This window comes from Ambystoma mexicanum, chromosome 6q, assembly GCF_040938575.1.
Source record: "Ambystoma mexicanum isolate Mex_15411 chromosome 6q, UKY_AmexF1_1, whole genome shotgun sequence".
NCBI lineage: Eukaryota > Metazoa > Chordata > Amphibia > Caudata > Ambystomatidae > Ambystoma > Ambystoma mexicanum.
The window spans coordinates 96,474,156-96,486,962 of NC_090937.1; the positions used below are offsets into that span (position 1 = coordinate 96,474,156).

General features: G+C 44.8%; 1 protein-coding gene across 1 annotated transcript in view; it reads right to left on the reverse strand.

Annotated features, from left to right (window-relative positions):
• PKD2 (polycystin 2, transient receptor potential cation channel) overlaps nt 1-12,807 on the reverse strand; it is a 309,434-nt gene that overhangs the window by 135,244 nt on the left and 161,383 nt on the right. The gene's annotated exons all lie outside the window — the stretch shown is intronic.

Here is a 12,807-nt window from a genome sequence, read left to right on the forward strand (position 1 = left end):
GACTACTGCAACAGCCTCTTTCTCAACCTATCCTCTTCTACGCTCCGTCCTCTTCAACTCATCTGAACAGAACCTCAAGACTTATCCTTGGCCACAAGCCCATGGACCGCATCTCTCCGGCGCTGAAATCCCTTCACTGGCTCCCTGTGGCTGCAAGGATTAAGTGCAAGACCCTTTGCATTGTCCCCAGGTCTTTCTGGGGCCTGGGCCCACTATCTGCAAGGCTCTCTTCCTAAATACTCACCTTCCCGAGCCCTCCACTCGCCTTCCTCCAACTCTCTGGGGGTGAGCCGCTTCTCCAAGCAGAGACTTGCGGGGGAGATCTTTATCCACTGCAGGTGCCTCCCACTGGAACAGCCTCCCTGCCTCTCACGGTCTTGAGCTGCACCTCCTTAAGTTCCGGAAAAACTTTCCTCTTTGCCTCCTCCTTCACTCTCCCCCTCCGCTGCTAACCACCTCTTTCTGCTCTCTCGCTCTCCTCTCGTCAGTTTCGCTGCCTGGTTGCCTAGTGCACCTTCAGAGCCTCACAGGTCCCAAGCTTCCTCGCCAGTCTCCTGCACTTGCCCCCAGGCCTTGCACTTGCTGCAGCACTACTGCACTTCAGTTACAAGCCATGAGAGTGGTATCTCTCTGCACTTAACCCATGTTCTGAAGGGACTGGGAGCACTTGGTCCCTATTGCCCCCTCCGCCCCCCCCACGCCCTTCCGGTTTCTGTTCACTTGCATAATCTGAATGTAACATGCTTAGTAACATTGTTTGTCTTGTGTTCCCTATGTCTTCCCCCCCCCCGCATGAATGGTTGTGCTTTGAAACACTTGTGCATAAGCGAATAATAAATAATCAATCAACCAATCACTCAAAGGTATGATCAAATGGCTATTTTACACTCCTTTATACATACACACACACAGAGAAACCCAAACACACACCCAAACTCACCCCAACCCCACCCACACGCCCATCACCTGATATATTGAGATAGTACAATTTGTCTTATCCTGAAAAGCAGTTCCAACAAGATGCCGTGTTAAAGAAGGGTCCTAATGCTTGAAAGACGCAAGCCATATGCCGTCGCATTATGTTCTACAGTCACCTTTTTTGTCCATGTTCGCTACTAAATGTCTTCAGGGTAACACGTTCCTACAGCTATAGGGTACCATTTTAGGAAGCAAGAATATTAAAAGCACTGCATGAAGCGTGCCATGGCTGAGGAATTAACAAACCACTCTGGACTCAGGAAAAAGGGCTCTACAACACAAATATCCCAGGGTTAGTGTGCATTGGGAAAGGGACAAGGAATTTTCAAAAGGGAAACTAAAAATGAGCCATTACAACTTGCTTGAGGGCCGTACTCGGTCATAGGGGTGTCACGGTATTAGTTTTATGACGGTACAATAACCTTCTTGCCAAATGACGGTATATCATGGTTATCGCGGTATAGCAGGTGGAGCTAACTAATCTTAACAAATATTTTCTAAAAGGTCATAAATTGTCAGATTTATCATCACAAACAAAACCAGGCAACCAGACCCGGAACTGGGCTTTTCAACATACTTTCCACTGAAATGCCACCCCTTGCTTCCACCAAACACACGTGTGGAGAGGAGGGGAGCAGGGGGCAGCACTGCTGCGACTGGCAAAGCAAACTGAATAGCTTTTCTTAAGTGGTCATTTAGGCTTTTAGCTCCCCCACTGGCTACTGGTGAAGATGAACATGTTGCCATCTTGATAACCTGCATGCCACAGATCAATGGAGGCTGATGGTAGTATACGCTTGTGCGCATACACACACGCACGCTCTTTGTTACAGCCTTAAGTTTACTTGTGGGTGAAAAGGTGTTCAGTAATCACGGACATGTTACCCTTTGGTATGGCAGCAGGGAATACCCACAGACACTGCAGAGACTAATTAGAAGTAAATTCAATGATAGAACCAGGGAAATCCCCCATTGTCATATGTTTAGAAAACATTATCCATTATAAATATGTAAACCCCAAAGCCGGCAACCCAAAATAAACCCTCTTCCTTCTTGGCACTGTATTTATCCTTCCTATTGCTAACATATTGATTTTGTGTCAGGCACGTGTGGTTTATGGAATGGCATTAAAAACTGCTCCAACTGAAACTACTTGGCAGACGGCACATCCAACAGTGCAAGACCAAGACTGTGCAGCACTTGCTTACTGCAGCCTTTCCAAATTATATTGAAAAGCACACTTAACGGTATGAACGGTATATCGGAATAAACAATGTGACGGTTATTATTGTTCGATTAAGTGGTTCACAGTATCTTTAACGGTATACCGTAATACCGTTACATCCCTACTCGGTCAATCACTCACAGTCAATGGGGTTTAAAGTGTACCATGCACTTTTGTAATTGGTTTGGGCCTTTCCTGAAGTCAGTGCGGTTTCAGGATCTAGAGCGTTCGTTAGGTGCACCTCCCATACTGCTAGTCGTAGGGTCAGGACTTCTATCCGGTATTGACACTTGTGTAATGCTTCTCTGGAGCGCATTGGCAGACAGAGCTTTGAGGGTGCACCCTAGAATGCACAGCGCAACTCTGCCCAACCATTGTCGTCGGAGGTGGAACAGATGCACTCTTTCTAGAGCCTCCTGGCTATCTTTAGCAGCCTTCTTCTTAGATACCATTTCCCTTTTCTCTCTACCGCCCCTCTCTTCTTCCGCCTTCCTGTTCACTCTGCTGTCTTTCGTGCTCTGCTCTGCCGCCGCTGTGCTCTTCAGTCTGCTTCTGACTACCTTGCATCACCAGTCACCACCAACATCACATCTGTTCTCTGGGCGCTTTTTGTGGAGTCGCGGACCTGTGACCAAGGCATACAAACAGCCAACGCAGATCTGCTGTGGGGTTTGGTCCTTTATTCACCAGGATTGGCTCCATTTAACTGCCATGGGATAAGTCATCACAGAGGATACCCCATCTTGCCCAACACATGACTGGTGCCTCCCATGGAACCACCCATGCTGCTTGCCCAACTCCACGGGCAGTCCTCCACATTCTCACTCCATCACCACAGGAGGTTCCCTAATGACGTCCTGATCTTGAACCACTGAGCAATACAGAGGAGTTTCTCACAAGGGGACTCTGCTGTCACGGTCCTTCTCACAGCATCGTGCCATGACTAGCCCCTTTCCTAACTCATGCCCCTGGTGACTCCCATGGTGTAGAAAATGGGACATTGATTGATTTGATTTAAATTTTTTATAAAGCGCACGTTCGCCGTGGCCATTTTGATGCTAGATAATGCGAACAGAGGCAGAGAGTAACCTAGAACAGATGGGTATTCATGGTACAGCAGAAGGCCAGATGGTATTCTATGTCTCGAAGTTTCGAGGGCAATGAATTCCATGGCCTAGCTGCCATGATGGAAAAGGAGCGCCCCTGTCGTGTTCAAATGGTAGCGAGGGTCCGGGACAAGATGAGCAACCTGGGAGTGCAATGGACGCGCAGGGACATATGGTTGAAACTTTCCTGTAGATACTCTGCCCTCAGGGTTACATGTGATTTTAACGAATCACAAAACAACAAATGAATTTTTAACGAACCACTACTATTCCCATTACCAATCACATATATAAAGTTTGACAAATATTCTTTTTTTTTTAGACGTTTTGGGTTAGTAAAAAATTCAATTTGTTATTTTGTATTCAACAAAATCACTGCATACCTGCCCTCAGGCCATAAAAACACCAGTGGAGAATAGAGAGGGATTTAAAGGAGACCTGCTGTTGCACGGGCAGCCAATGGAGCGTGCAGTGGACAGGTGAGGTGTGAGCACCATACAGAGTGTCAGTGGCAATACGTTTTGGGGCAATTGTAGATGGTGGAGTAGATACAAAGGTTGGGCAAGGAATAGAGCGTTGCAATAATCTAGACGGCTGAGAGCAAGAGAGGCAACCACCAAGGGGCGCAGAAGGATAGGAAGAAAGGGGAGACCCTTTCAGAGAACTCTTCGCAGGAAATAGCCAGCCTTGTAAACAGCAACAAAATGGGCTGCAATAGACAATGGACAAAGACGGCGCGAATTTGAAGCTAATGCTTTTTACCTCATATATCGGTAATGGACAGGGGCCAAGTTCTGAGGGCCATTAACCGGAGGACCAGACTGAGGTGGAAGAAGGAAAGCCAGAGTTAGGGCCGTGAGGTGGGGGGGATTAACCACTATTACCTCCATCTTGTCTCCATTTAACTTGCGCCAATTGCTGCCCATCCATCTGCCCCTTGCTGCCAGGCAACCCCTGAGCTGAGACGCTGTGTCCAGCTGAGCCACGTCCAGCCGGATGAGGATTTCTATATCATCAAAGAATAGCAGCGGAAACCATGGGAGTGGATGAGCAAAACAAGAGGCTGAATGTAGATGTTAAACAAAGAGGGAGACCGAGCAGATTCCTGGGAAACCCCACAGGGAAGCAGAGTAGGAGAAGAATAGAAAGGAAGTATAGGTAGCGTCTGGCTCCTGTCTGCCAAGAAGAATGCAAACCAGGAAAGGACATGTCCCGAGAGGCCGGCCAGGCATTCATGCAGTCCTTGGTATTTCTGCTTGTAAACATGTTGATCTCCTGCTTGTAAACATAGTAATCGCTGTGACTGGTAATTCTCAGGGGGTGGAGTAGTCTTGGGACACAGGCATCATTATAATTGATGCGCAAAATTTTCCAGGGGGGCTCTGAATGTCAGGGCAAACAGTATCTCCTGTTGTCCTGGAAATTATTTGGGTAACAGAAAGCCTGCTTTAGATCTGGGCTTTTCTTGAATCATGGGAGGGTTCCCCTGCCATGGGTCCTTAACCCTCATGACTTGGATGTTGTCCTTTCTGCTCAGGTTTCTCTCCATATTCCGGCTCATTATTCCTGCTCCCCTCAGCCAGCCCTTGAGTTCTCTGAGGCTTGACTGCCACGTTAGATTTTTGGCTGATGATGGCTCAGGAACCTGGCACTCTCACCCTTTCCCTCCTCCAGACCTATCAAGTAGCAGGTGGCAGCACCCAGCCTCCAGAGCACCTGCAGTCCCATAAAATACCTGAAATCATGCAACTAAATGGCAGAGAAAGTCTTGAACCTAGCCTTTCCTTTGGAAGCTGGCTGAGATCTTCCCCCAGACAGAAGGATAAACAACAGGACCCAAATCTGAACTCGTCCGTCGCATAAGATGTTTGGAACGATTCTCTCATCTCTGTTCTCAGGGCTGAGAGACAATGACCTACAACTAGACAAAAGGTTTCCTTCAAAGAATCCTTGGCAGACCTAGTGTTAGCGATGATGGTTGCACAGAACAGAGAAACTCTTTGGCGATGTGAAGAGCAGTTTAAGAAACCGTTTAATATAATATTCAATAGAGGAATGACTATGAAAAGATGTTATGAAAACAGTACTTTATCCTGTCTAAAGGTAGGAAGAATGTATTGTAGTTTACAGGTAAGTAACCTATTCGGTAGGTTAGATATTTGAGTATTCAAAGGTTGCAACCCAATCAATGTTACCTGAAATGTCCAATGTTAAACAGGCACTTCGAGAAACAAGTTTGGCCATCAGAACTACAGGTGCACCTCATGATTCATATCAGCTCTACTACAGGAATGAATGGGGGAGGCGGACATGCTTTTGATCGGCTGAACTGGATCCCGGTCCTATTGCTGCGGGTGCCTCCGCCCCATTTTACGTGGAGGCCCTATGTTAAAAACATAGCTTCAGCCTATAGATCTGTGATCAGGGAAACAAGAGTGCCCATGGAAGTTGACTGTGAAAACTTTGTTACTTCGCAAAGTTGAAGGGCAATATACACCCTCTCTCTCAGGGATGACACCTAAGTTGAATAGAAACCAGCTTGCCTCCTTAGATTGTAAACAGAAACCATTCCTCTACCAGCCGTGCGCCCCCAAGCTTCGTGTAGATTGCATTTACTCCCAGGCAATGGATGGGTCTTCTTTAACTACACTACTAGTTCAGCACTTCTTGTCTGTTAAGCTTGGTGAACATTTCTCAGATCTGCACACATGTTATGATTTTCTGTACTCATCTAGATTTAAGGACATGCTTGAATTCTGATACAATCTCTCTCCAAGCTTGTCACACTGCATGTCCGCTATACCTGTGGAGAAGAAGGGCTGCCGACCTATTCCGTCTCCTCATCCCAGAGCCTTTGCTACCTTAGACTGCTGCAATGGTGATTGGCCAGGCTATACCTCACTAATGACACCCAATAAGGCCTAAACATGTCTGGGGTTGCTCGTGGTCTCATGCAGAAGATTTGGAGCACGAGATTTGGGGTGGGACCAAGCCCGATTTGCCTATGGTCTTCCCCCTTTCTTTAATGGCTTGTCAGGCGGAGGAACGATGGTCAGGAGGGTTACGCAGAGCAATTACCAGAGGCTTAAGATTCATTCTAAACCGTCCAGCCATCACCTCATTTGTTTTGGCAAAGGTGGAAAGGTGACAACTTACTGCAGCTGGCTACATTGCATGTTGTTAATGTGTTTGGCCACGGCTATTAGGACCAATTCATTTACAATGATTTGAGTTAGGTTAACTATCGCATTGCTATATCACAATCATATACGAGTACGGGTACTGGTACTGGTAGCATAGCTCAGTGGCAACATGCTTGTCTTGGAAGCAAGACAACTCACAACAACAACAGGTTTGAATCCTGGGTACCCACTTAGAGACCTCTTCATAATTAAGCGCATTATAAAAAGCCAATTATAATTATAATGATTGTAAGTGTTTGGCACTCTTTATTGCCCACAATAGTAGCAAGGAACCTCATTGGCAGTGGTGAATTCTCCGACTCTTTCTTTCCCATATAATCGTTTGTTTGTTCGTTCCCTATGCTATGTTATTGTGAAATACCTTGAAGGGACAGAATCCTTGCCAAAAGCCTGTGCAATTGGGCTTATTAGCGGGTCCAGCTGGAGACAAAGTACCCTGCACTAAGGTTCAAGTTTTTTCTAAAAGAGAATCAGTAATATTCTCTAAGAGACTGCATCGTCTCTGGAGGATAGCTCAGGACTAACATGCTCGCCTTGGAAGCAAGACGACACTGAGCACCACAGGTTCGATCCCCGGGTCCGCGATTAGAAACCTCTGGGTATTAGGCACATTATAGATAACCTATGACATATTATAATATAGCCTACGCCTCAGAAAATGCTTTGGGTGAGTACAGTAGTCTCCCTACCAGGCATTGAAGGCCTTGGAAATATGTGGAGATGCAATCGGTTTTCAGATGCCAGGTGAGCACTCTTGCAGTCCTGGATATGTGTTCAGAGTAGATGGGAGCTCCACTAATAGCCAGTAGAAAAATGCAAAGTCTTTGGGATGGAAACCTTGTTACAGTGAGAAGCAGCTCCAAATGATATGCATATAGCTGTTGGCACCAGAAATGTATTATCTAGATAGTTGGGATACCTTTGATGGATGTAGTATTCTTAGTGCCGAAAGTCTCACTTGCTTATGGGCTACAGCTCCGAGGAAAGAACCATAACTTGAAAAGAATAACGTTGAGAGCAGTTGCACAAGGCCGGCAACGCATATAGTCTCTTTGATGATCTGACACAGATAATACGCTTCTCCAGGACCCACACAAGGCAGGTTACTTTTAAAAGACATGTCTGAGGAAGCATGGCAATAGGAAAGAGGCATAGGCGGCTCAAAAGCCCATCAAGTTTGACAAAAACCCTAAAGAATTGACTGCAGGAAAGGAACAAGATTGGCAAATCCGTGAGGATGGGTGATTGACTTAGAATAGCAGTGCAAAAGCAACTGCAGGGCTGCATCACCAGACACCCCCACCACTGTTCATTGGGCAGCGACCAGGAAGTTCAAACATGCATATGAGCGGCCAAGCATGGCAGCACATGCTTTAACGTAATGAAAGCCCAGAACATGGCACGATGTGTGAAGTTCTTTCAGCAGTAGCTTGCCGTGCTGGATTCCAGTCTGAGGTTTAGGAGGGAGAGCTGGATGTGATTCAGCAGTACATTCTACCTGCTGCCCTGGCCTCGCAGGTGCACAGTTGAGACTGCTGTGTCCTACACATTCTTATGCCAGTGTGGGCGGATGGCTTTTGAGGTGGCATCAACATTTTAAATAATTGCGGGTCAGTGGCAGCTGGTGAACTTTTTCAGTTGAACACCGGGAACTGGGGCCCTTTAAGACGAGGTAGCAATACTTAGAGATGGATGGGGATGCAGAACTTACTCATACATCAATAATCAAACGGATTTAGGAAGTTGGAAAAACTTAGTACAGTTTTATTAACAATTATCTAAAACAGGGAGTTACAATGGACATCAACTTGATTTCTCGCCCTTTAAGCATTTCATGAAAAAACAACATTCTTGTACTAGAAATATGTCACTACTGACGTCATCCTACGTGGCAAATAAGAAAACCCTACTAGGGGATGATATAGGCTTAAAGGGCACATCTAGGTATACGTTCCATACTGGCGGGGGTTGGGATTGGGTCTCCAAGATCAGGTGGACAACTTAGCCCATTCCAAATGCAAGTCATCTTCCGTGTCATACTACTACTCACACCCTATTGGTTACACAAACTATAGGGCTCTTTGATACGTGGCCCTCTATAATTGGTTGGCACACTTGTACCCTTCTGGAATATTCCACTTGCTAGCAGCACGCAAGCTTGTTACCCCATGTGCTGGGAGGGTTGGCCTGGTCATGCCTCCCCACCCAATTAGCCCAACATCTATCATCACTCCTGCGGTGTGTCATTCAATTAGGCTTTGAACTTGGCCTTGTAGAGGCTCACTGTGGCTGAGAATAAAAGGGAGTGTGTCATGGTCTTATCTTCTGGTTTTGGTGTAGCCCGACCCAAAGTCTAGGTCTATCTGACCATGTGGCTGGAGACCACGTTTGAGCTTTTCGTTGCATAAAATACTATTAAATGATGAACGCTTGGCACCTTCAGTCTTTTTCCATTTCACCTCAAACAGAAGTTTGTTTCTTTCTCACATTCATGTAGCTTCTTTGACAGGCAATCAGGCTCACGGTGACCCGACAAACAAACACCTATGGGGAGGTAAGAGGATTAATGAGCCCTCTTTTTGGCACAACCTCTATACTTTGTAGGCGAAGCCTAAAACAACACACAAAACAGTGCCAAGGGGCTTGATTTGATCCCTTTTCAAATAGCGTCCCAATGCTTGCAGCATTAGTCACTAGTTAATGATTACATTCCAAACAAGTTTTTAAAAAAATATATATGTCATTTATTAATTTTTCAGCATCATTAAGAAACTATGAGTTAGTTCATAGTCAAACATTTAAAAGACTTCAATAACCAGACAACTGGTATAGAGTGTAAATGTTGGTAACATGTACCTCTTCACAATTAGGAAGTAAAACAGCAGAATAAACAAAAAAATATATAGAGTAATCACCACAGATGCCAAGAAATAATAAGCAGTGTGAAAACCAGGAGTGAAAGGAAATTGATATCACTCTGGGGTAGTGTTGTGCAGATGTCACCAGAATCAACCTAATCGCTCACTACATTCATTCTAATTCAAGTTTCAGACATACTCATTCATTCATTCATCAATTCCCCAACATGTTTGTTTCTGAACGTGTGTGTAGGCAAAGTAAACAGAAATTCATCAGGGGTAGTCTGCCGTCTACCAAAACCAAAATTTCTTTTAACCCACTAATAATATTAGTGAGTGTACAGATCACCTAATAACACCTACAATCAAATTATTGCAGAGTCATACAAGATAAAAATAACAAGCACACAACAACAATTGTGATAGCTTTCAGCACATATTCATGTAAATTGATAGTCCAAAATCTTCTTGTCCTGTGAATGGTTCAAGAATTTGTCTGAGACTCAACATCAAGAGAGGGACTCCAAATCTGAAAAGGGAACAGATCAGGGTACAGAATGAATCATGACCCGACTCTTGGTGCTGGACCAGCCAGCCTTTCTTGAATTCTCCTTCGCCATCAGCTATTTTCAACTGCACCACACTTCAAGCCCTTTCTATTCACGGGGTCCAAATTTGCTAAAGTGCATTGTGGAACATCCATATTCTATACATTCCTATGTATATATATATTGGCACATTGCCGCAATCTATTCACTACGTAGCCTGCCTCAGGATTATTTTGTCTACTTACATTAAAGCATCTGTACAATTGTAAAATGACTTTGCATTTTTTCCAGTGTTTCTATGCAGCAGCATCTTCATTTTGATCCCGAAATGTTGCTTTTTCTTCAACACCTCATCCTCAGATCCTATAGAATGTCTATATTCTTTATTTGTGTTTTTCTCGATCCATCAGTTCTGTTTAATGTGACGTCAGTCTTTTTTCTCATTCATTTTCATACTTCTCCGGGGACTTTTCCCAGAAGGCCATTTCTCCTTCTTGAAAGCATATAGAGTTTTCTCAGTGGATACATTTTCTCGAGGATTCTTTGCGGTATAGGCATGCTCACTGGTACTACTCATGTCGCAATTTCCGGCTCTCAACATATAGGCAACATGGGGGAGGAGCTACGGGTAGGGGTATTTGACTTCTCCTGTACACTGTGGATGGGCATTAGAATTTCTTCCGAATCAGCACGAGGGACTGAGTGTAGTGATGGACCTACAAGTAATGCAACAGGGGGCTGCGTGATTCCCTGTGAGAATGTTTTTAAAATAATGAGTTGAAATGGTAAACGTTATCGCACAATTTGTGAAATAAATTCAGTAACAGGCCATACAACTTACTAACTGTTCAGTAGGTTAACACATGCAAATAAATCAATAGACAGGTCAACAACATGTTCATGATGCACGTGTCCACAATATATACCAGCATTGCCATTGTAAAATGCTTATTATGTGCCCACAATACCCGGAAGCAATCTCAGTGTAAAACTTTCATGATGTTGCACCCACGATAGAGAGCACCATTTACCCTGTAAAGAACGTTCATGAGGACTGTGCTCATGATAAATGCCAGCATTGCAACTGCTAAATATGTTCATGAAACTTGTGCACACAGTGTACATCACCATTGCCACTGTAAAGCTTCCATGATGCTGCATCTGCACCCACAATACATGCCAGCATTGTACGGTGTCCAGACAATTGTTTTAAAGTTTCGTTACAGCACAAAATAGAAGTGCAAGCACTTCTATTCAATATAGCAAAAAGACTGCTATCATTGGAACATTGGAAGGAGGAGAGAAAGTGGCAATCTCTGATGCCCTCAAAATGTACCCCACATTGGAAACAGGTTTACAGTAGTGGTAGGAACAACTACTAAACACTATCCATTACCACCATTATTAATTTACTGAAAATGGATAGATAGAATTACAGCAAGTGGTGTTTCTGCAATACCACTGTTTAATTAAAAAAGAAAATGGCCTCTACTGTTATTCCTGGGTAAGTGCCACTTTAGTGATTGATCAGAGTTTTCTAAATCCCTCTGGTAATGGTACCAATTACTGCTAGTGATATTTCACCCACAAACTCCACCAGGCCTTAATGGGGCCCTAATGAAACTTTCACGAAGGAGCATCTGGGGAAGTCCCTGCAGAATTAAAAAAGCAAAAGAATAATGGGCGAATATGGTACATGATACAGCACAATATTTGAGAGAAATCTGGTAGAAAGGCAACACAATTTACAATCAGTGACAGCAAAGTAAATATGAAGTGCTGTATTTCAGAAAATATAGCAGTATAGAACACAAAGTAGTATCTCTGTTTTATTCCCAAAACAATCCCAGGGGACTGGCATGTGCAGAGCTCTGAACGTGCCCCCATAAGGTGTAGGTAGCCCATTCAGTCCTGCTTCCCCGTTTGCACCATCTGACAATTATAAACCAAGCACTACACGTCCCAGAATGCAGAGCAAAAACCAGGACTGCATTCGCAAATGGAACCGATATGGAACAATTCGAAAAATCTGCACACGCCCAATTCGCCATGAAAACGAGCACATTAGGCTGGAAGTGCTTGAACTTTTACAATACCATATTCCTATTTTGTGAAAAGCCGAATTAGTATATTGCTAAATAAATTCCCCCTGCAGGCCTCCAACACCACTGCGAATGCCTCGCCACTCAGAAGCACTGCCCCAGAAAAAGAAAACTTCTACGCCCATTGCTAAAATGGTTCTGTTACAAGGTAGGGACCCCATGCAACAAGGCAGGCCTTAACTAGCAGCAGGCCTCCCCTGTGAGCTTGGAGGTTATAGTTCAGTCGGCTTTGGTTAATGGGCAATCTGCCTACTGCGCCCATTTCAGATGAACATCATCTTGCCCCGCCCCTCGGCTGCATGCCTTTACCATTCCCCCACCTCTGCAGCAAGGGCAACACGGCACTATTTGCTGCACAACTGGATGCAATGGGAAATGAATGCCAAAAGCAGCACAAAGTCAGATTTTCCTGCGCAGCAAGATTTTTGGAAGGCTGCAAATAGCCCAATCAGACAACCCTGATTATTCAGTATAAATGTGCACTCCCCCCCTCAGTACGGGGCAGGGACAAGGAGGGAACCAAAGGCTGTGTTATGAAAACAGTGACAGGAGTAGTCATCCAATTAAGGTCAGACAACGAAAAATGTAGGTTGAATGAATGCAACTTCATTGCATAGCTTGCGAGTAGTGTCCTTTACACTGTGCTCCGCTACCACATCAACCATTGCCAACTGCTACGCAAAGGAGGGCAAGCATGGGTGGTCCACGCCCAGTTGAGCAAGATCCCCGAAACAGAAAGCAGAGAGAAGATGGACTGCAAGCATATTACATTACATTACATTACATT